This window comes from Heliangelus exortis, chromosome 1 (assembly GCF_036169615.1).
Source record: "Heliangelus exortis chromosome 1, bHelExo1.hap1, whole genome shotgun sequence".
Classification (NCBI taxonomy): Eukaryota; Metazoa; Chordata; class Aves; order Apodiformes; family Trochilidae; genus Heliangelus; species Heliangelus exortis.
In genome coordinates, this window is record NC_092422.1 from 9,788,807 (window position 1) to 9,813,757 (window position 24,951).

At 43.1% G+C, this 24,951-nt stretch overlaps 1 protein-coding gene across 11 annotated transcripts in view; it reads left to right on the plus strand.

The window, feature by feature from the left end:
* Positions 1–2,074: 2,074 nt before the first annotated feature.
* The window catches only part of FAT3 (FAT atypical cadherin 3), a 402,030-nt gene continuing 379,153 nt past the window's right edge, over positions 2,075–24,951 (plus strand). For 9 of the 11 annotated variants that reach the window (XM_071733516.1, XM_071733525.1, XM_071733550.1 and 6 more), the window contains exon 1: positions 2,076–2,237. The gene's annotated coding sequence lies outside the window, so the exon portion shown is untranslated. Of the gene's footprint in view, positions 2,238–24,951 lie in introns of all 11 variants that reach the window. The other 2 variants (XR_011723915.1, XR_011723916.1) reach the window with 1 other exon arrangement.

A 24,951-nucleotide genomic window follows, 5' to 3' on the forward strand; every position in this document is an offset into this window, starting at 1 on the left:
GGGGCTAAACAGAAGATGGTGGAATATGGGATCAAATATGGGGAACTGCTACCACTCAGGCTGTGGGTATGGACAATACAACCCCTCAGAGCCTTGGAAGAACACTATAAAGAGCAGGATCTTCTCTCCCAAAACAAAGGTGCAGATCTGGACAACCTTCTGGTGGTGTGGAAGGGGACAGCAGAAGCAGATACACTCAGAAAGCATCTGTGTTGGACCAGATGCTATCTGCTAGTGCCTTTTGTTCCACAATATGAATTTCTGGATAGAGGACTTCCAAATAATATGGTTTAAATTTAGAAAGTGACCGTTCAGTTATCAGCTCAGTTGAAAATTACAATGAAATAGAGCCCAGTGCATCCAAAGTACTGGTCAAAAGATGATTATCTGTGTAATGTGCATTTTCTGGAGTTCATGTGCAATTAGCTAGTACTATTTTTAGAATAGATTTCAGGAGAGTTGTCTTTAGTTCTTGGCTCTGCCACAGACTTCCTGCATGACCTTGGGCAAATCAGTTTCTTTCTCAGTACCATCTGCAGCATAATACATTTTCCTCCCACTCTAAATTTGTCTTGTCGATGTGGATTATGAGCTCCTAGGAATAGGACATCTCCTTGGTGTGTTTATTTAGTGAGTGACACAGTGTGGCTCTGATCTTCTGACTTGCTTTTAATGCAACTGGAACTAACCGGACCTGAAAAGGTCACTTGCACAAGGTCACCTTCTATCACCAACACATCCAGGTGGTGGGTAAAGATCATTAACTCTACTGCAGATTTTAGACAAAGCTGATATTTTCTACACACTTCTGAAGGTAGCTACTGTAGGAAAGTAGAAAGGCAAGAAGGAAGGCAGGAAAGAGGGAGGCAAGAAGGAAGGCAGGAAAGAGGGAGGGAGGGAGGAAGGGAGGGAGGGAGGGAAGGGAGGGAGGGAGGGAGGCAAGAAGGAAGGCAGGAAAGAGGGAGGGAGGGAGGAAGGGAGGGAGGGAGGGAAGGGAGGGAGGGAGGGAGGGAGGGAGGGAAGGAAGGAAGGAAGGAAGGAAGGAAGGAAGGAAGGAAGGAAGGAAGGAAGGAAGGAAGGAAGGAAGGAAGGAAGGAAGGAAGGAAGGAAGGAAGGAAGGAAGGAAGGAAAGAAGGAAGGAAGGAAGGAAGGAAGGAAGGAAGGAAGGAAGGAAGGAAGGAAGGAAGGAAGGAAGGAAGGAAGGAAGGAAGGAAGGAAGGAAGGAAGGAAGGAAGGAAGGAAGGAAGGAAGGAAGGAAGGAAGGAAGGAAGGAAGGAAGGAAGGAAGGAAGGAAGGAAGGAAGGAAGGAAGGAAGGAAGGAAGGAACTGAAAGTGATCTCTCTCTCTTGAGCAAGACACTCAGGAAGGGCCCAGGGTTTACCACTAGAGAAACAAATAAACAGATAACAAAAAAGGTGCCTTATTACAACATCCTATTAAATAGGCAGAATCAGAGCTTGAACATCAGTTCAAAAGCACTAAATGTATTTCCTTGCTAGCAAAGCCAAAGCTCTTTGGACAGGTGTAGCTTGCACAGCGGACTGTGATAGACTGTACCACAGCTTTACGGTTCAACAGCGGAACTGTTCTTACAGGCAAATCGCGCTGGTACCCAGGAACCCGCCCCGGTGCTCAGAGAGCGCTCCCCCCGGGGTGTGGGTTTCCTCATGGGGGTTAACCAGCTCCTCCAGCCACCTCCACCTCCCGCAGAAACCAGCTCCCCCAGCACCGCTCAGAGCTCAGGGGAAGCCGTACAGAGCCGGACAGAGACGGGGGAGGCTGTCAGTGAGCCCGCAACTGGTGAGCAGAGAGACGGTGGGGAGGCGGCCGGTAGTCACAGGAGAGGAATGGTCACCCCCGAGGGGAGCGGGGAAACACCGGGGAACAGGGTGGCTTCTCGGGAGCGGGTAACCTTGGGCGAGTAACCCGAAGCACAGACTTTTCGGGAGCATTCGCACGAAACCCCGAGCCCGCGTCTGGTGCGATGAGAGCCCAGCAGCGGGCGGGGCCGGGGCGGTGGCGGTCCCTCCTCCCTCCCTTTCTCCCTCCCCGCGGGCCGGAGGCGGGCGCGGGCCGCTCTCCCGTCAGGCTGCGCTGCGCTGGGCTCGGCGCGGCGCCGGGCGGGGGTCGGCCCCTCTCTTCTCCCTTGCTCCCGCCGTAGCCCCCGGCGGTGTCTGGGTCGGCATGGAAACCCGGCGCGGGAGGCCGTGGGGCAATCCCCGGAGCTGAGCCGGCCGGTGCGTACCCGCTTGGGGCTGGGGAGGGGGGCGCGGAGGGGGATGTCGGAGAAACTTTCAGCCGGGCAAACTCGGGCGGCGGCCGCCGGGGCGCCGGGGGCTGCGGCCGCGACTTGAGGAAACTTGTACCGCGGGGACTCCGCCGCCGCTACCCCGGCACCGATCCGCCGAGAGAGCGGAGCCGAGCGCTGTCCCCGTGTCCCACCTGCACCCCCCGCTCCCCTTCCCAGCCAGTCGCCGCTCGCCCTCCCACTTTGCTCTGCAAGGTGCAGCGGCGGGCGGCTTCCCCAGGGCTCGCTTCTCGCCGGTTTTTAGCTCGCAGGCAGGCAAGAGGTGTTTTGGTTTTTTGTTTTTTTTTTCTTTTTCTGTCGCAGAGAGCGGGCGAAGGAAAGAGGGGGTATGCGTGTCTGTTGCTGCTCTTCAGCTGCAGTTGGTCTTGGCTGAGCTTGGGGACTGGCTGCAGCTGCTTGGGTTTGGGGGGAGAGCGGTGTTACCAGAGGACTTGCCTGTTCGTATTTTTATCTATATATATGTCTGCATTTTTTTCTCAAAATGTTTTAGAAGGGAGGGTTTGCCTTGCCCTCCCCTTTTGCAGGCGCCGGCGTGCTGGTTGGAGCAGGGGATAACTCCAAGTCCCGAGGCGGGGGTGCTTTGAGGCAGCGGGGGGAGCAGCCGGCACCCCTCGCCCCTGCTGGGCTCTGCCGGGGGTGGTCGCTCTGGGCTCCGCAGGGCAGGGGCAGGAGGGTCCCCATCCCTGCGGTGCTGCTGGGCGGCTGCCTCCGGCGTCCCCGGGACGCCCGAAACTTGGACCGTGTGTGAGTGTATGTGAGTGTTTGCGGGTGAATGTGTGTGTGCAAGGGCTGGTGCGTGCCCGGGGAGTGCATAGCTGGGGAGGTGCTTGTAGGGAACCCTCTCCGGCCGGGGATGGGTTAAACTTGGCTCTCCCAGCTCTCACTTGTGCTATTAAAGGAAATATTCCAGCCTCTCCTGCTTACTTTTTGAACCCCGCTGGATGATCTGCAGGAGGAAAAGCGAACCGCGCTGCCCCGAGAAACGCATCAGTGGGTGTCTTTTTCCTTTTTTTTTTTTTTTTTTTTTTTTTTGTTTCCTTTTGGTTTTTGTTCGTGGTGGCTTCGTGCCCTTGCTTTGTTGTTGGGAGGATTAAGGGTTGCTGAGTGTCCTTAGTCCCATATCCAATTAAAATAAATGCAAGTAAATGGGACATAAAAGGAAGTCAGCGCTAGCATCCCGGCAGAGGCACTAAAGTATCAAGGTTGGTTAAGAGACTCGAGGAAATGAATGCTTTCCTTCTTATTCATTTGCTTTCCCTTTGCAGCGCTGTCAGATCGGCTTAGAGAGGTACATCATTTGATCAGGGTTTTGCAGATCCTTAACCAATCTCTGTCCGGCAGAAAGACAGAAAAAAAATGCCTTCTCCACAGGCATTTTAACTTATCTCTCATTTAGCAAATGCTTTGCTTTATGACATCTGGTTTGAGTTCTCAGCAAGGGAATTAAAAATCAAGGGAGTGTGAGCTATGAGAAACGCAGAGCAGAAGTGCAGCACCATTTCCTAGTGGCTGCCCAGACTGCGTTCTTTCACTGAAGGTTTATTCCTGGTCTGAAATAGTTGTAGGGAGAGCAGAAGCGTTAGCTGGGAAAAACAGAACAAGACAAAAAGTAGTGTGGCTAGTTATTGGCTGTTTTGCTTTGGTGGTTTTTTTTTTTTTTTGTCATTTTTCTTTCTAATGTCATACAGAGAACTTATCCCTCAGTTGAACAAAAAGTTACTTTTGTTGCTTGGAGGGGACTTGGTGGTGTTGGTGGTGGATGTGAGGAAAGAATGATCCCTCCAGAGCCAGCTTGCCTTTGGAGAGTATTGCTGTGAAAGAGCTTGCAGTCCTGATCTTTGTGTCCCAAAAACGCTGGAGTTTTGTTGAGAGACCCAGGTAGGAGCCAATGTACTGCAGGGCTGAAAACTATGGATATCCCTTAGCAACCTTTGGTGGTGCTAGTGTTGTCAAAAATCAGCAGGTTGGTTGTACTTGCCTTGATGTGGCAAATCATGCTTTTTCTTTACTTTTTTTCCTTCTGTTTTTTTTTTTTCTTAAGTTTGATTCATAACATAGGATCTGTTGGCATCCTAAGGATTGTGCTGTGTACCTGTATGCTGATGGTACAAACTGTGTGTTGCATTACTGTGTTGTTATCCTGTCTGTGCAGGACAGTAATGGGGTATAACATCCTCCCCCCCTGTTTTTCCTGAGTGCTGGTATGCTCTGTTTCTGACAAGAGAGCCCTCAGTTCCATCAGGTTATGTTGTCACAGTTCCTACCATCAAGTTGTGCTGTTGTGACCTGATGTACCACTCTGGTTGGTGAGTTCTGTCAAATACAATGAAGTGAGCAATTAGGAGAGAGAGTGTTTAACCATTGCTTGTTAGGAGCAGTTTGTAGCTGCTGTTCCACTACAGATGTACTTCTGTACTGAGTTCTCAAATGTCTTTTGACACATGCCAACTGCACTCATACTGCTTGTATTTACAGTCAGCTTTTTCTGAGGGACAGAAAGTTGGTTAGGATAAGGTTTGTTTAAGCATGGTGTGCCAATGTGAAACATCATACTTCTGGGCGCAGGTTTGAATCCTTTGCAGTTCAGCAGTGTCTAAAATTTCTTAACTGTCTGATGAGTATTTGGTTGCTTATGTGGAGCATTTCACAACTTCTGCCTGCAGTTCATAACACAAAAGCTGCTGGCACTGTTGAGACCCTTACAGTGCTGGCTGGAAGTCCCAAGGCAGAATGGGATGGGAGTCGAAATCTCTGCGACAGAGGTGAAATCCTGGCTGCACTCACTTCAGTGGGAGTTTTGCTGTATATGACACTGGCCAGAGCTCCAATCCAGAAGTAGTCCTTCCTTCTTGTTGTTAATCCTGGTGATTCTCAAGAGAAGCTTTGCTTTTGCTTTTCTGTTGCTACGCAGACTGTGTCTGTTAGTGCAGAGAAAACTTAGGTCTCTTAGGATGTCACGCTGAACCTTTCGCAAGCACTGTATTCCTGGGAAGGAAATCAGGGCAGGTATGAGAGTAAATACAACCTCAAATGTGGTCACAGGCTGACTGTCTCATTGCTCATGTCCTGAGTCATTCCTAGGGGCATGGATCAAGCACTCTGAACCAAGCATGATTAACTTCTTGAGACTGCAGTGGAGGGAGCCATCAGTGGCTGCAGCGAGTGCATTGCTCAGTCCCTGCTTCTGCATTTGCAGATTATCAGTTTAGTGACAGGCATTCAATAGGTGACACAACAGTACATTTATTAATTCTACCTTACTGAGCCTGTGCACACTGAGTGAGTTTGCTGTGTGTATGTGATCTAGTGGACTGCTCTCAGAGATGCTTCATATATCCAGACAAGTTTTTATATTAAGTGACCACTTAAAATGGGAAGTGCTTGATACTTTTTTTTTTTTTATGTGTGGGAGGTGTCCAGTGCAGAGGATCTGAATTTGCATTTAATCAGTACTGGTTGAAAGCTGGTCATGGCCATGCAACAGGAATGTGTTGCTTCACATTATTGTATTTAGTGGCATAGAAGATTTTTTTAATGTACAGAAAAAATGTTGGCTGGAATTGAGGTATTTGGATCTGTCTATTTTTTTAACTTTTTTTTTTTTTTTTTTACAGCTTTTAATACATCAACATTTCGGTGTCTGTAATTCCAGTGCAGATGGGTTTATTTTACAGTTCTGTTGTACTGTGCATTCATCCCAGACTTTTAGGTATTTTGCTCATGTATGATGACGAAAGGAATGGAAATATAAATTCATGTGGAACTGAACTGTCTTCCAAGTGCATCCTTACGTCCTTAGTTTAGGAGACCTAAATAAGGAGTGATAAATTATAAATGATAAATTATAGCTAACAAATTGCTAGTGCCTCTTAGCTTCTTTGCTATGAGAACTGAGACATCTAAAACAAAACAGTGCTAATTTTCATTTAATTTAGATATGGAAATGGTCTCATTTTGTCACAGTATTAAAAAAAAAAAACAACCAGATATTGTGAACGGGCATTGAATCAGACCCTAGAGTCATTCTGGTGTTGTTAAAACCTGGACGAGTGTATCAATGGCAAATAAGTTTTGGGCACTGTTAGTACTGTCAGGATGCAAAAGATGGCAGTGCTGTGAAGAGGGATCTGAGCAAACCCTGCTGGGCTGCCGTTCAAACCGCTGCTCTGGGATCTGCACAGACTTCCAGCTTGTGGGTTGTTTATTTTATTTTATTTTATTTTTCATAAATGCAACATAAAGAGTTGATGGTAACCATTAATATATCCTTTGTTCTGTGTATTGTGTAAACCCTTTTTAGTGACTGGACTTGAGGGCTGAGCTGGCAGCAGAAGGCAGGACTTGGTGGGTCCTGGACTAGAATATGCCTTGTGGTTGTTTGAGATACACACTGTTCTTAGCTTGTTTTTTTGCTTAACTTCATAGGAACACTGTAAAGCGCAGAGTAATTTGGGGTGAAATTGTTGTTTTGTTTTGTTTTTTTTTTTCTTAAAAGAATGAAGAGCAGACCGTAATGTGAGGTATGTAGGGGTTTGTGTTGGAAAATTCTCTGTTGTTTTATTGAGCTGTTGTTGATTTTGCTGCTGTTCGTGCTGCATGAGCTTGGCTACTGTAATAATTATACCTAAATGTGTCAGTGCCTGTACTGCCCATCATCCACAGTAAATCAAATCATGGACCCTGCAGGCACCAACAGCAAGTTAACACAAATGAAGAACACCCATGGCTTTGCCTGGGAGAAAACAATATTTTATTTCTTTCTCCTGGATGATGACACTACTAATTGTATGGCTTTCAGTGCATATGGGTAACTTCCTTTGGCATCAGCAAGTGCTTCCTCACTTGTTCCACAGGTGCCAGCACAGCTCAGCCCTCACCATGGGGGTCAGTGATGCTGCCCTTCCATTCCTGCAGAGTCCAGGGCTCTATCCCTTGGCTTCAGAGCTGATCAGAGAGATCACAGAATCATAGAATCACAGAATGCTTTGGTTTGGAAGGGACCTTAAAGACCATGTAATTCTAACCCTTCTGGATGGGCAGGGACACCTCCCACCAGACCAGGTTGCTCCAAGCCCCATCCAACCTGGCCTTGAACACTTCCAGCGATCAGGAATCCACAGCCTGTCTGGGCAACCTATGCCAGTGTCTCACAGCCCTCACACTAAAGATGAAGCAACCCATGAGGTGTCTTCTCTGGGCTGAAATCCTCCTTCCTTCCCTACTCTCTGTATGGAATTCTCTCTGCTTTTTAAAAGGCACTGTGGTTATTTTAAGATTATTTTTTATTTTTAAGTGTGTTGAGCATCACATCTTGAGATGTGCTGGGCTTTCCAGTCAGCTGGCCATCATCAGGATGTGTTAGGCCACTTCTGCCTTCCATGGAGCATATAGTAGGGTTTAATGCTGACTGTAATGAGAGTTGGTTTGGGGCCATTTAGAGCACTTCTTAAACTCCTGCCCTGCAGTATTTCCAGCTTCTTATCTTGGTCTTGTAGATCATCTGGGGAGGGGAAAATAGTTTCGATGACTTCCTGTGGTGCTGGTGAGAAATGGTCTCTCACCAACCCTGGAAGTGCACAACAGAACATGTCTCTGCTTGCACTGTACAAACCAGCTGTAAATAACATTTTTTCTGTGTCTATCCAGACTTCAAAGATTATTCCAGCTGTCAAAGGGAAGCCTAGAGAGAGAAGGTATCTGCAAGTTTAATGGTTGCTCTAGGACTTGAGCTAAATCAAAATCCAAAGAATTTGATCAAAATTATGGCCGCTTGAATGTTGTTAAAGGTTAAAAGTGATCTCTCTTCAGGACAACTATTAATGCTGCGCATTTTAAAATAAAAGAACTTACTAATATTCCTAAATAACACTGAACATAGATTATATTTTTGCCTTGAAACCATCTGAGAACTTCTCATGATAATGCAGGTGCAATTTAATGACAAGTACATATGATGACAGTATAAATGTCGTTTTGCTATCACATGCATTGCAGTGGTAACTCTTTAATATTAAACATGATGATGTGGTATATTGCTTAAACAAATCACAGCACCCAGAGTCTTAAAAGGATGTCTGTGTACTGCCACAGGGTGAAATTATTTATTATCTCTTCATATTTAAATAATTAGTTAATAATTTTGACATTTACATGTCTGGGTGTTTGTTTTGTTTCGTTTTGTTGAACCCTCTAAGTGTCAAAATAACATCAGCTCATGCTGCAGCCAGGTGAGTTAAGTCACTGGTTGCAAAGCTGTGTTTCTGTGGTAGGACTGTGTGGAGTTGCCAGCTTGCGTTGGGGTGACCTCACTTTATGGATTTTTCACTGCAGTACAATCCAGGCTATGGGTACACTGGAGGTCATTTAACCCAGAGCTGAGGTTTCACATGGTTGGTTTTTTCCAGAGGTTTGCTGTGATACTTTTGAGTTAAAATTCAGATGCTGCTGTTCACCATTAGGATCTTACAGATCCTAATTGCTGGTTTCCTTTGGAAAAGACCAACATTTTTTTTTTTTTTTGTCTTCTTCTTTTATTTTGGAAAAAATATCATTCTCTGTTCTTACTTTGCCTTTGGTAGTGGATGTCCATATTATTGCAGTGGTTCAGAATTAGAAAAAGCCTGTGCTGCCCAGAAGCAAATGTTCCCCTGGCAAAGCAGCTAGAGGATTGTGTGGAACCACTGTAATAATAATAATTACTATTGTTATTTTAAGCTGGAGGTTTTACATTCAGGGACAAGATGCAAACAGAGTGAAAAGGCAGCTGCTACTTTCTAGTAGCCAAAAAGCTTCAGTGTTATCAGATACTGAATAGCTGGAGGGTGACATGAGGGGTGGAGCAGAGATGCAGGGCAGTGTGCTGGTAAAGCATCCTATCACCTCTGCTGCTCTCTCTGAATGATGTGTGAGCTTTGGATCACCCCTGATGTCTTGGATGGGGCTTCCCTGGCTTTCCTTGCTGCCCTGCAGCAGGCTGCTGGCCTGCTTCCCTCTGCTTCTCATGGCAGCATCTGAGAAGTTCTTTACTCAGCATGGTTTGTGCAGAGAATATTTAAAGATGCCCACAAGGCTCCTTTGGTGTGGTTTATTCCATTAGTAGAAAGCATTGTGGTACAGGTCATTAGGACTATAAGCAACTACTCTGTGTTCTTTTGCAGCTCAATCACGAAGTCAGGAATAAACAGCAAGGCACAAACACTGCCAACAGGGCTTTGAGAACTAACTCTGGACAATATGTGATGTGTGTGACTGTGGTTTGGCTTTGGGTGAATTTACATGGTGAGGGTTAACTAGATTCATGCTGGGGTGCTGGTCCTCTGGGCTTGAACTGTGCTTGCTTGAACTCTGCTTTGGAGCAAACCAGCAGATAACACACAGAGACCCTGCAGGGCCCTGCTGGGGATGAAGTTTATGGTGATTCCCCATGGTTTTATAGGATCAAGGGGGAAAAGGCCCGTGTTAAAGCATCAGGATGAAGAGTCTTGTTTCTGCCTGCTTCTTCAGCTTTTCCGGAAGCTGCATCCTGGAACATTCCTCCCAGAGGTGTTTCTCTCTGTTTGGTGTTGTTTGGTGACAGCCAAAATGTTTTTTGAATATTAATAAATAGTGGTTGGTCAACTGCTGACTTTTTCAGGTGTAGGGTATGAGTGTGGGATGACTAAGGAAATGGAAGGGAGGAGAGATTTCAAGGGAGTAAGGGGTTGGTAGAGGGTTATTCCATGTCTTGTTGTGGGTTAATGAGTATCAAAGAGCAAACAATGGGAAAAGAAACAGTGGGAGGGGGCTGGTTTCTGATGGTGGTGACTGAATAAAGAAAGATGGGAGTTTTGAGGTCCTGGACTATGCTACATACCTGACTGGGGAATGGAGAGAAAGATGGATAGGGAGTTTTAGCTCTATTACTTAACTGCTTTTGAGTTTGTTTTTTTTTTTTTTTAAGCTTGCTTAAATACCTGAGATTGTGACACAGTTCATGTCTTTGTTTGGTGTTCTTAGATTGACAAGGCTAAAAATGTGCTTGCAGACTTAGTTCTTCACTAGCTAACCTGCAAGCAGAGAGTGTGTCTGCACATAGATTCTGGAAGATGATGTAAGAAGGATCTGGCTGAGACTGAGCTATATTCAACTGTTACGGTAACTTGGGGCATGTTTAATCTCTTATATTTTTTGTTTTGTTTTATCTATATAAACTAAGATAATGTTAATAACAGTAAAAATAATTTTACTGCCTATCCCCAGAAGTTTTGAATGTATCATTACTGTGATAGGCAGGTAAAAGCTAAAAGAGCATGTTTATTGCAGAAATTCACATCACTTCTCTCACTCACTCTTCTTAGAGAGTTCCTTTTGGCTTCACAATTTCTTTGCTGAACAAGTACTTCTTAACCCAAGTGTTTGTGAGATGAATTTAGCATTCCAACACTCCTGTAGCTGTAGCAGTCACAGTCTGCTTGCAGCGTACACCCTGCAAGGGGCTGGCATGTCCCAGTGACTGTCCTGGCTCACGTCTGTGGCATCAGGGTCCTTGGTGAGAGGGGTGAGTCTGAAGCATCCTTCTATGACCTCTTGTGCACAGGATTTTCTTTTGTCACTGTTCATCGACCGTGTGCTCTTCCCTCAGCTCACAACTACAGTAAAAAATCCTAGGTCCACGTGTGGAAGAGAGCAAATATTTTTACATCAAAAGTAATTTGTCTTGATGTGTTTCTGGTGTTTTAGGAGCATCATTACTCATCTGGGCAGTCCTGTTGGGTGTGTCAACCCTGCATCTTGAAGGTTGTTCACATATTGCCATTAGGACCAAATTTGCTCTCTAGCAGCCAGAGATCAGACCTCCACTGGGTCAGCATCTTGTGAACCAAACCATGGGGCAGTTTCTGGGGCTCCCAGGCAGCTCTGGGGGCTTTCACAGCAGCCATGTGCAGGTGGCAGGTAGGGCAAGGAGCTTGTCATGGCCCTGGAGCATGCTGTGCTCACAGCCACACTTGTAGGTGCCCTTCAGGGGTTATATGGAGATATGCACTGGCTTTAATAGGGATCGTTAAGCAGAAATTATGTAGGTCATTATCCTGTGTGGAGTGGGAGTTCTTGTGTAGTGTGTGTGTACCCTGAGAATTGTGGCTGTTGTTGTGGTACATCCTTGCAGAGTTTAAAGTACTGTTGCTCTTAGGTGTTTCGAGTTATTCATGATAGGATTTGTCACCTTCAGGGTGCACTTTATGAGTGGGCTATCTTTATTTTGTACTGACAACATAACTATATTTATTGCTGAAAGTTAGCAAAAGTCCTAATTTGTGCTTTCCTCTTGATTAAGTAGTTCTTGGCATTTGTGGAGTATTTTCAATCCACTGCAGTGAAACTGAGATTAGAATCTGATTCTTTGGATTTCAAACAAAAAGAATAGTGGCTTCTTCTTATAAGTGTTAATTTCCCTGCCAGTAGAGGCTGGATGACTTAATCTCCACATATATCAACACGTTGATCAAGTTTCATAGCAAAGTATCCCAGGGTAACTATAACAAATATTTAAAAATATAAGCCTGGGTTGTAATTTAAGGCCTCATTTGGTTATACAGTTCTAAGTGTAACAGGAGTGACAGCTAAGGGCTGGATTTTAGAGAAGCTTTTTCTGGGGTAATGTTCAGCTGTAGGTCTATCAAAAGAGCCTTCTAAAGCCAAAGCTACCCTGTAGAGTGGCATTTGATAAAATACACCTTAATAAAATCAGTGTGAGGTTCCACATCTAAAGGAAAAATCAGGTCTTGGAGATATCCTTTCAGATACCTGTTTGGAATCATAGGGCTGAGATCATGTGAAAATGATAAAGCTGGATTAATTCTGGAAATGTTTCCCAAGGGAGATGTGGCTGGCTGGATTGCTCTCTTCTTCCTTCTCTTTGGGGGATGATGAGTGTAATGATGAAGCTCATCTCCAGGCTTGAGATGGAAGCAGAGCATTTTGCAAAGCTGAGCCACTGCTATTTACAGAGCAGGATTTCAAAACCAACCATCATTCAGAGTTGCATTCCATGCCTTGCAAATGGAGGTACTTCAGCTGCTTTTTCCAGCAGATCAAACCCAGGTGCAGCTGAAAGGAATCAGGAGGTTGTTGAGATCTAGATGCAGAAATACCATAGACTGTATTCATCTCTTCTTTTCCATTGCCAATCCAAGGCTTTCATTTGAAGTAACATTATTTTATCATAAGCCAAAAAACCCACAGAATTAAGCTAAAAGCCCACTATACTGTGGTTTTTAAAATCAGTCAATCTGTTAACTAAAAAAAAAAACCAAAACCCCAATATCTTTTTCTAGCTTGCTTTCCTGTACTTATTATTTTCTAGTTCCTAGCATCTCTTCTATGGCCATTCATAAATTGACTTTGACAAGAAGTCAGTGGGACAACAACTGGAATGAGCAGTGTGAGTTTTTCCACAGTTCCTAAAAGCAGTAACTTATTCCTGTCTGTATTGTGAACATATAAAGGTAAAGGTCTGGCATGTCCTGTAAAATACAGACTTTCAAAGCTTGCTAGAGATACTCACTTAGTAGTTCTGGGATGAAGATATAAATTTGCAGAGCAACAGTTCCCCCAAAGAAACTGTTTTACCATCTTTGTGTATGCACTGAAATCAGAATCTGAGGGGAAAAGTGGAAATCCTGGAAATCTAACAAGTTTGGGAATATTTCCCAAATTAATTTGGAGAGAGATATTACAGCCCACCACCTTCAGGTCTTGTGTTATACAAATGTCTGCAAAATGTCTGTGTGTCAAGCTTTCGGTGCAGGTGTTGGCTGGGTGGGCTTGTCACACCCTCAGCATTGAGTACCAAAGCTGTATCTCTTAGGAAGGGATTAGCAGCAAGTTGTCAGGCTTCATGTAAAAGGACAGACCTGTGCTTCACCTGTACTGCAGAAACACAGGCTTCTGATTTGTTCTGGTGATAGCTTTCTCTAATGAGTTCCCAGAAAACGTTTAGTACATCTTGGTGTTTCGTGTGTGGGTGTTTCAGACAGTGAGCCTTTGGAAGGAGAGAGTTTATGGAGCAGTTTGATAGGAATGACTGATAATGAGTGAAAATACTGCTAAGGAGCCCTGAACTGCAGCTTTCTGGTGTGGTTTCACTGGGCTTCACTGCTAGCTTCTTCTGGAGGCTGGGTTGCAATTACATTCTGGGGACACAAGTTCAGCTCACCAACAGTGAGTTTGTTTCACTGGTAAAAATCAAAAGGCTTCATGGGGAAGGACAGGAGCCTTACTCACTCCCAGTTTGAAAATGAAGAAATCAAGGCAGATGAACTGACTTGCACCATGGCCACACGAGGGATGCTGGCTGGGTGAAACAGGGGACCCTGCTGTCCTCAGACTTCTGATGAGCTGAAGACCATGCTCAGCAGTTCTGCCCAAAAGGAAGAAGAGACTATAAAGTAGTTGTATGGTTTCCTTTGGTGAGAGCTTTTTACTTAGAGCTGGTGGGCCCAGGAGGAGACCAGTCCTGAGACAGGTTTGGTGATACTGCAGGCTTCTGAGCTCCTTTTGTCCTGGGTATAACCCTCTTCTCCCTTTTGCCATAGGGTGGGTGATAAAGCACTTCTTCCATTTAAACTGATATCTATCTATCACTGCCTAGGATCAGAAGAGGAAAAATGGGTTGGATGTTTGGATCCATATTCTTCTGCTGCCACCATATTTTTTAATTATTAATCCAGCCTGGCTGGAGCAAAGAATTACCTGCATTTTCTCTGAATATCCAAGCTTTGTAATTTCAGTCTTTGGAGCTGTCTTTCCTGTTGTCATTTTATTTAGTAGCTTCTGGTTTGGACTGTCCTTGTGCAGTGTGCATTTATGTGTCAAGTACATGAGAACAAAAAAGAGAAAATCCCAATTTGTTGCCTTGCTTGCTGCCTCCCAAGTCCGTCCAGGAGTGCAAGCTACACGTGCTTTGTGTAAGTTTGGCCCAGCTCTGTGGTGGTAGTGAAGTAAGGCATCTTGACTGGGATGCTGTGATTTAACTTGAAATTTCCCTCATGCTCTTCCCTTTCATATAAGAGAAAATTAAAAACAATATAAAAGTAATTAAGTGGCAGTGCAGTTTATCTGAGATCAGGCTTTGAACTGGACTCCCTCAAAGAACATAGGTCTCCTGGGCTCCTTATCAGCAGAGCTGGAGATAAATGAATCCCACCTGTGAAGGGTGCCCCAGACCAGTAGCAGAGGTGCCTTGTATGGTTAATGAGAAGTACCTCCAGTTGGGATTTTTTTTTTCTTTCTTTCCTTCCCAGATATCTGGCATGGCACTTAGGGTGGGTGATTCATGCTTTTGTTATTGATTACAGTGGCAGAGGGGTTGACTAACTTAGATTAGATAAATAACTTTTAGCAGGCTGAAATCAGATGAGAAAAATTCCCCACTCATCATCTTGGGTGGGTTCAGTGACCTCCAGTAGTACCACCACACTAGTGGCTGTTACAAAAGGATATCAGTGAAATAAAAGAGTAAATAAAAGTCTTTAGAGCTTAAAAAAAAAGAAAAAGAGATAGGGCCACTACTACGTTTATTTTCATTTGAAGACCCAAGGTTGTTTGCAGCTGTTAATGTGCTTTGCTGGAGATGTCTGCTATTAAGAACATTGTGGGCACTGTGTTGTGTGAAAGTAGTTTTTGGATGACAGTTCTTGACTAAGGTAAGTACCCATAACTTACAGAGACTCAGCAGTTGGGAAGCAGCATTTAGAAAGGAAAAAATAGCAGAAATTAGAAAAGAAAGAAAATTGTATTAATGCCTGTCTTTGTGGTAGTAAGTAGGTCAGTGAGCTGAGAAAGACCCTAGACAGGCTTGCAGTTCTCACACAGCAAGGTTGGAAGAAAGATGCTAAAGCGGAGACAGTGATTTAATCAGTGGTTGGTGGTGTAAAGCAAAACCCAGTCAAAATTGCAGAAAACATCTTATATTCTGATTTAGGAAATAAAGATAAAGCTGATGTCAGCCCTGCATTCCCACGCAGAGACAGCCAAACTTGTTGTCTTTGGCTTTTATTGATGGAGAGGCTAAAAGAGATTAATTGAGGCTGTGTGAGATGATTCTGTTGCACGTGTGATGGGAGACCTCAGTGGGAGGCACCATCGCTGTGTGTGTCCCATGCAAGGCAAACCATGCTGCCATGTGGGTGGTGGAGAGACCATGGGACCCCCCCCACCTTCACAGGGCTGCAGTCACGGGTGTGCTCAGGCATCGAGGTGCCCAGGCTGGGGACCCACAGAAAGCCATTTGTGTGGTGAGTGGATGACAACGCCGGTTCCCTCTCCCGGATGAACGCAGGAGTAAGAGTCCAATTATTTTGCACATAATGAGGAGGATACTGAAAGAGGGACTAGAGCTTGGCAGGGCAAAAATGGGAGCGTTCTCATGCTTCCATTTTGCACTGGGAAACCTCATTATTTAGTTGTGTGGCTGTGAATGAAGTTCTGGCTCTTGAGGGTTTAAGTGCTTGAAAGGAGCTCATCGTGGTTGATCTGGGGATCATATAAGGCAGTCCAGGAAAGGGGGTGCTGATGGTGTGCAACCATATAGTTTAGCTTAGCTCTTTTGGTAACATCCTATGGCTAATGGAAGAGGAGAATAATTAATGGGAATAATTAATGTGGACAGACCAATATAAAAAAGAAATCTAGTAATATATTAACCTCCATTTATTAATTTATTTATTTATTAAGGAAGAAGAATTTTGAACCTATCTTTGCAGACTAGTACTTATTAAATGAGGGATTAAAATAGTGATATTTGTAGGAAACTTGAAAGAACTGAACTGTTACTGTACAAGGATGGGAAATTAGAGCAGTGGGAAGGATTTGCATTGGTACTGGGGTTCTCTGGGGCTGACTGGTGGTTACAAACCTGCAGGAGGTGACTTGTCAGCACCCTGGGGAGGCCAGTCTGCTGTTTCAGTGGGAAATACAGTGAGAAATCCTGGGCAATCCATTGTTCTGAAATAGCTTTGGAGCCTCTAAATTTTTATTTATTTTTGTATGGTTGCTTTGATTTGACACACAATGATTTTCACTAAATCATTTAGGAATGTTTTAAAGGTTAGGTATGTACTTCTCTCATTTTCTAATTCTTGCAATATTTTTTTCCATTCTTTAGGGATCAAGGTGGAAAAGGAATAATGAGATGACTGCTGTGCATCAAAACCTGTAGTTGTTCTCCAGCACTTTAAAAAACTTTCATAAGCTTGAATGGGACATTTTAATAAAAAATAAGTGTCTGCATACACAGAATTAACAGTCATCCTTATCTAATTTTTCTCTTTTTATATCTGTATAAATTTACTTTACTTGTAGAGAGACTGCAAGCTGTGTACCTGTTTAGTTTTTCACACTAATGAAGCTCTAGGCTGGAAGAAGATGAAGTTATAAAGTGAAGTGCTTCATGGCATTGATTTCTTTAGACGCTAACAAGGCAGAATTTGAGTGGAGATGACAACAAAGTAATGCCTCTGTGGGCTCAAATGCCAAATTACAGAAAATGTAAATAAATTAACTGAGCCATCTTCTACTTTGCAGGCTAAGGAAGTTAACACAAACAATTTCTATAGTCTTCTTGGAGGTATGTAAAACTAGTGATGCAGTACTAAAGAGGTACAACACAGTAAAATAATTCCTTGGTGTATTACTGGATTGTATTTTTGGGCAGGTAGTTTTAGGGAAGTATTTTTTCATTTAATACACAGTCATATTGTGGAATCCATTTCAGGAGTAATGGAAGTCAAGTGTCCAAGACTAAAAGACAAGTTCAGTCTTCCTCAAGTTATTGACTGAATCCATAGAAGGATAAATTAATCCAAGTAATAAATTAAAGAAGTGATTAGAGGCATGGATGTGGCTCCATTGACTCTGGAGTGGTGTGGCAGTTTGTCTCTACCACAGAATCTTGTTTCTGCAGCCTCTCCAAGGAGGGATTTTAGAACTACCTCATTATGCACCTGTCTTTCAAGGTAACCTTGATATTTTTGAGTATCATGTTTTTGTGTCTTGGTGGCTTTATTAGTTGTAATGAATTTAGAATAAAAAGAATGTGCCTTTTCATTTTTTTTTTCCCTTTTCATTGGGACATTCTGTTCAGCCTGGGGTAGCAGCAGTCAACTGAAAATATCCCTGATATCACATGGCTTTACCTCCTTTATATTGGGTACTCCTTCATCAGGATTTTATTTCAGGTTGTAAGCACTGAAGTATGTTTGGGCAAAAACATTGCCTTTAGGTGGTCATATGCAAATGCAAGTGAAAAACTAGCCTAAGAAAATCTCTAGTATGAAATAAAGCTGTCTGAGAGAAATTTTAGCTTTTCTGTAAAATCTGAGCCTAAAATTGAAAGGGGAACCTACAGTGTACGTTGGCATGTTCAGGAAAACTAAGCAAGCAAAACTGGAGTCCATGGTATCAGTAGTTTTATAGAACGGCTCCAGAACAGTTTTTCACTTGAGGAATCAACATCAGCTGAATGGATAAAGAATAATTGTTATACACTTTGGTGGGGACTGTGTTTTGCTGCAGTGTAGATATTTCTAATGCCACTCTGGGTTGCAGCTGGGTTGAGGTCTTCTTTTCTGTGAGTGTTGCCTGTTTGTCTTTTCTAGTTTTAGCAAGTCAGTGGATGAAAAGAACTCCAAAATATATTTTGTCTTGTATTTTCTGTCTTGCTTTTTGTATAGTAAAAGTACATACCCCATAACATTTTATCCCATTTAGTTATCTTTGGATTATTTTTTTTAGAGGTTGAAGTATTTTCTCTTTGCTTTCCCTGGTCATAAAAGCCATGAAAAGGCATCACATAGGCCTTTAAAAATATTGGATTTTTTTGATTTAGTTTCTTAATTCTTATATATCTGGTCTAAGTTTGGAGGAGGTAGAGAGGTGACTTTTGGGACACTTTTTTCATGTTTCTGAGTTGGCCTCAGATTAATACAATTTTATTTTATTACTTTCTGGAAATAGAAATACAGAGAGATAATATACCTATGCAGAAGTAATATCTGTCTATGAGGAGATGAGCAGAAAAAATATGTATCCTGCAGAAATAGAATATATATTAGTTTACATTTCTTTCTGTATTATGAGTTTTAAGAAGTGATTGGGTGAGCTGTGGCTGGAAGCTTCTAGTTAATCTGATGGTTTTGAGGTCTCCTTCCATTACAGTCAGACAGACTTGCTCCACATTCAAGTTGGTAATGCTTGACACCACGGATATTTTCCTTCTCATTAAAATGTATTTATTTATTTTTGCAGTGAGAATAGCTTGTTAGATACTTCTTTTGATCTTTGGTAATGCAACAGACTCAATAAGAATGTAAGCATGAAGCGATGTTTATCCCATTTCAGTTTTATATCCACTGTTAATTGGACCTGAATAATATGAACCCATTGCAAAAACTACTTTAGCTTGCTAAGTCTCAATGTGATGTCCAGTAAGATGCAGGTATTATTAGTGTTTGGAAATTGTTCCCTGTCTGTAATTGGAAGGCTTTTTCATGTGTTTCAGAGACTTGATTTGCATTTATTGGGGGTTAGGCCTTTTAAGAGGTGAGGGGGGAGGAGGGAAGACACAGTGAGAAGTACAAAGTTTTTGCAAAATATTCCATTTTTTTGAAGCTTGAATTTGTACTATCACTTATGTTTCTAGGGAGGATCTTAATGTAATGCAGCTCAGCAGCTGAAATACTTCTCCTAGCAGCTGCTGAGTGAAGTTACCAGGATCCACGGTCTGTTCTGCGGCTGATCCTGGGAGCTTCATGGCTGGTGGGGGTGGCAGTTGTCCCCCCCTTACCCTTTTGTCCCTTGGGGAATGGGAAGCAACACTGAGGGATTGCCAGAGTTATCCTTGAGAGAGAGAGGGGAGTGAGTAAAATCAGAATCAGGGGAGTAGATAAAATCAGATTTCCTGTAGCTCTGTCTGAGGAAAAGCTCTGAGAGGGAGGAGGTGAGAAAGTGCGATTTCTGCGGAAACTTGGATTGTAGAGGAATGTGAAGCTTAACAGTTTTCTCCCATCTTGCTCTTGAAAGTTAACACAAAAAATAGATAGGAGTGGGAGACAGTTTTCTGACAGAAATCCCAGAACCTTTATTCCCAGAAGCTGAAGTGGTGACAAGAAGCTGGGTGCTCAGCAGGGAGTTACCCAAGAATTTTGTTGACTGAGTTAAATCCTCCAGCAAGCAGGTGTCGGGTAAATGTTTTGATTCTTTGGAGTGTATATTTGCATATTTGAAGATTTCTGGTACTTATGACTCATTTTAGTTTGCCCGAGTCTTCAAAAGAGCCAACCAGCAATGCCCTTAATTTCTGTGGGATCACTGTGTAGCGGTTTTGGGACCTTCATGCCCTGAGCTGGACTCATCCGTGTGAAGTTCTGACTTGTCCCACCAACATCTCAGGTGGGGATGTACCTGCATGTCCTGACTGTAGCCATCTTATAGATATCTGTAGATATGTCACACTTCAAACAATGTAAAGGAACTCTAACCACTGCCGGCTGATCTACTCCAACCTTGATTCCCTTTTACACCAGCACCTCTCTGATGGGTCCCTCTTGCATGGGTCCCTGGCAAGACTCCCATCCTCTTTCCTGACCATGATGAATAGGTGTGATTGTATGAGGTCAGGCTGGAGCAGAAAGCAGCTCTGGCCCTTCCAGAAGGTCCTATGAAGTTTTTTAGAGGTCTGATGGAAAGTGGGGCTTTAACTGTAGTGATGCTTTGTTTATACAGGTTATTTTTTTTCTTCATGCAAATATGCTGGGGGAGGGGTTAGAGAAAGAGAAAATAATATGGATGGAGTAACAGATGATGCTTTGAAGCATTTTTATTTTCTTGATAAAAAAATAATTTTCTGTAATTTTCTTTTTGTTTTGTCACTTCTCATGTGCTGTGTTCTTGGATAATAATATGCTCTCTGTAACCTTCTTTGGTGTATTTTTGTTTGATACATTAATATATTCCATAGTACTTGAGGAAAAGCAAGTCTCAACTTACTAGCTGCTAATCAGAACATGGAAGTGGTATTTTTTTTTCCTAAAAACTGTAATTCAAGGTTATGCATGTGCAAAAATAGCTTTAGGCTACAACAAGTATTTTCTTCAGCAGTTCTAGCTCATTTTCTTGACATATTGTTTTGTAAACTGCAAGCATTGTTCTCAACTAAAATAACTTGCATCAATCAACATAAGAGGTAATTAATTTACATATTTTCATTGTGGAAATGTTCCAGACGTTTTTTTACTGTACAGTGCTAGACTTGAGAGAGGAAAAGTGCAATAACATTTTGGGTTTGTAGTTTGTTTTTAAGTTATTTTTCACTTCTGTTTGTGCAGGAGAAAGCATTGTGACCTTAAATTTGAGCTTGGCATAGTGTTGAATGAAAATAAAGCAAGCCTGAGGAGTGAAATTGTGTTTTGTGACTGTTGCACATCAGTACAACCTTAATGAGCTGAGGAGAGGTTGGCTATTGTGTGCCTTAGCAAAATGTAGTCCAAAATTCTTGTCAGTTACAAATGCAAGGGAGTTAACTGTTTTCTTTCTGTATGGGAAGCTGAAACCAGCAGAGGAGACTGTGGAGATCCCAAGTGTGCCTGGCACCTTGCCACTTGCCAGTGATGGATTGAATACACGTGTGGCTTGTCTCTGAATATGAGTGCTGACTCATTTTTGCATGAGGCACCAACAGGTTCCAGATCCTCCTGAACCTTACTAGTCCATTTCTAGTGTCTTTTCCACTTCACCCTGGATATACTCTGTGTGTGACTTACTAATAACTTTTTTTTTCTACCTCTATAGAATAATGGACCAGTTAAGCAGGATGTTTAAAGCCTCCATGTAAAGGGGTGCCATACACAAGCCATTCAGACAAATCACTTTATCAAAGCCATCATTAAGGATAAAACCTCCTATTTTTTAAGCCTGAGATAATATAATACAAAAAATTCTTTCTTCATTTTACATTATGCGTTGTGCTTGGTCTGTTGCCAGCATATTATGCATTGGCACTGTGACCTTAATTTCTCACTTTTAAGCAGGATCCTGCCACCTGAGGGGATATCACTGGAGGTGAGAAAGCTGCTCTGAGAAGCAAGGCATCAGATAAGATTTGCCTGGCATCAGCTAAGGATATCTTTTGGAAAAAAATGAACAAACAGATTAACAAACTGCTCTGTTTCCTCACTGTTTTTATTCTTTAAATGAGAGTCCTGGTATTTCACTTGAGGAGCTGCCCATGAGGAGATAGCATTCAGACTGATGGCTCTGGTTGCTCTTGCTAGTGCCTTTCTGATAGCGAATGTTTTATTACCCCTGTCAATTTACTATTCTCCTGCAAGTGGGAGTGCTGCTGTCATTAAGCTATTGCTGCTGTAAAGACAAGGGCTGGAATTGAATTTCCTGGCTGTGGGGTCTAGTGCAGAGATGCTAGGTCAGGATGTAGCCGAGATGCACAGTGCTGCTGCTTGTGCTGACCAAGCCTTAGCTGCTTCTCTGTGACCCGTGCTGAGAAGCAGCAGCCCTGGCCCAGCTCACTGGTGATGTTCTTGATCTGCAGAGTGTTTGCTGCCTTCTGCTTGCTCCTAAGTGAGGGTCTCACTCCTCTTGTGCCCGTGCAGAAACACCCTGCTTGGGTGCAGTGATATTTTCAAGCTGGCTGTGCTGGTGGTGGCTCAGAGCCCGTATTCTGCTTTCACTCAAGCTGGTAACCCTCCCACTTCCCAGTGAGCACTCCAGCATAATCCAGCTGAGTATCAGTAAGCTCTCCAGAGCTTTCTTGCATTTTTCCCTGGATACCTGAAAGAGTGGATGAATTTTCTGGTTTCCTGGCAAAGAATCAGAAGTGCTTGACCCAGCAATGAAACAGTCCTTATTATTATTCACTCAGGGACATTAAAGGCATAGGAAGCCAAAGAAGGTTATATAGACATATGGGCAATGTGACTGTTGGCAACTTGGCAAGACTGAGTTAGTCCCAGGTGCTCTTATCTGTGCTTACTCTGCTGGGAAATGTGAAGCTGGAGAAATGCAGTTTTGTGTTTAGTAACTTGCAAAGATTGAAATCTGACTTTCCTCTGAACCAGTCTGAACGTGCTCTGTTTTCCTTCCTTTCCATGAAATCAGTAGTGTCAGGATACTGCAATTAAGATGCCTTTTTTAACACAAGCACATTTTCTCATCTCAGTTAGTTTGAATCAAGTGGTGCAGGGGCCTGAACTTTGGCTGTCCACATCTCCAGTCAGTGCATTTCTTTTTGCTCAGTGCTTAATTGATGCGATCTGCAAGCAAAAGAGCATTTGCCTGTCCTCAGAGCTTCTTTTTTTAATCTCTTCCTAGAAGATAAGTGATGGCTGCAGTAGATGTTGCCAAATACAGGGACACAAGCAGTACACCCATGCTGGCAGAGACCATGTACTTCCAACCTTGCTCTTTGTAATGACTTTATGCAGTATGAAAATTCATGAGTATTTTATGTTCCTTTGGGTTAAGGAATTATCTGATCAGCTGTCTGTCATTCTGAGAGTGTCTGGATGCAGTCTGTATTCTTCTTCCATCCTGACTACTTTGAAAAACTTCTGAGTAGCATCCATTGTTCTGGCAACATCCACGGGCTCCTGTTGGGGAGCACGCAAAGTGACCGAGGCCCAAAGCCAACTGGTGCAATGCTCACTGAGCCTTGTGATGCTTAAATAGGCATGAAGGCTGAAGCTGGGTTGCCTAAACAGAGATATCTACTGCCATGTTAGGAGCTTTAGGGCAGAGCATATTGGGACAGAAGGGCATGAATCTCTCTTACTTTCTGAGATGCATCTCAGCTGCCTCCATGCTCCACTTTGCAGGCAGCTGAAACTCTTGTATGCTTCTCTTCATTAGGTGCTATCTTGCTATGCAAGGAGGCAAAGCAGCCTGTCTCTTAATGCAGTGTGGTGGTTCACAAATTTTTATTATTTCCTGGCAAAACTGAAATTTATTTGATACTGATCCATTATGTCTTCGGTCAGGAAGTTAGAATATTTTTTTTTTAGTAGAAAGTGCAATAAAGACAAGTTGAAAGGTACCAATGTATTAAAACAAATTCACTGTGATAAATCCCATCAGGCTGTGTTTGTATCTAATTCTGCAGTAGTGTACCATTGCAGCACAACAGGCATTTGGTTAGGTGTGCATTGACAGCTTCCACTATTTTAATTTGCTTTTCTGTCATGTCTTGCAAATTTATCTCTAGTCTCATGCTATCTGGTGTGTTTAATAACTGGATATTGTTAAAATAAATCTTAGTGAAGGGAAGCTGGAAAAATAAATGAAAGGAGCTCAAACACTAAGTTTCCTCTTTTCCTCTTTTTATTAGTTTGCTTTGTTGTAAAAATGTAAAAAAATAAAAATCTCTGCCTTACTCTGACACTGTGGTAGGTAGTTTGCATGTGGCCCTATGAGAACATGTGTCTCTGAATACTTAGAATACAAATAAATACAAATAGTGACTTAGGTTCCCTAATAATCTTGGATACCCAACCCGAGAGAAGCAAAGCCTAACTTTTTTACTTTTTTTCCTGAGCTGCATCGAACTCCTGCAGCTCAGAAGATCTACCTTTATTTTCACACTCTTGAATGGGAATGTGCGTTCTTCAAAGTGCCATTTTAAAAACATTCCCAAGCAAGATTATGGTCCTTTCTTAAAATCTAGACTCTTTCTTTGTTTGCTTGTTTCTCCTCACATTTACAGACAAAAGATATTATGGTATTTAAAGCCTATTGGACAACTTATGTGGATATTTGGGTCCTGACATACAGAAGCATGCCCTCAGAAATGGCTGAATTTACAACGTACTTTGGTGTATGAACAATGGGACTGTGTGGCACCATTCAGATTGGGGTGATCAGAATCCTATGTGCTAAATATCTCCTTGCCACATCTCCAAGATGTGCTTGGAGGAGAGAGATGGGCATGTCTGCCCCATTCCATGTCCTCATCCGGGGTTCTGCTCAGAGTTCCCTCTGTGGTGCAGATGTGCTTTTAGGTTGAAAATCCTGGATTTTAAGCTCTCAGAGTGCACTTACATGTGTGGTGCTTCAGTATCTCTGAAATCTGTTGTTTTATCTCCTCTGTATTTATTCTAGTAGGGGATTTGGTTATTGATGAAGATCTAGTGTGCTGTGTAGGGCTTTAGAAGGGGAGCATGGTAACTGTTGCTGCTATGGAGAACGGGGAGAAGCAAGAGCTCTTCTAATAATATCTCCTAGGTGCAACATAGACCAAATTCCTGACTATGTCTGGTTGCTAGAACAATGTTCCCATGATGTCTTATGCAAGAGGGGAGGGTTTCACCATTCCTGGTCCCCAGCAAGGAATCACACTGCCTCCCTTGAATTCTCCTTGGCTCCAGTTGTTCATCTGACTCAAAAGGGCTCTTCTGACAAATTCCTTCATGTGCAAGGGCAGCACAAAGCTGGCTGGATTTCAGCAGATGCTGGTGCTGAGTGGTTCCTGTGTTGTGTGTATACAGTTGCAGAATGCTTTCAGAACAAATAGTCCTTGGCAAAGCTGTTCTAATGAGCTGGAATGCCAATTGTAGCATACCCTACCCAATCTTGCAGCGCTCCACCGGGCTGAAATACTT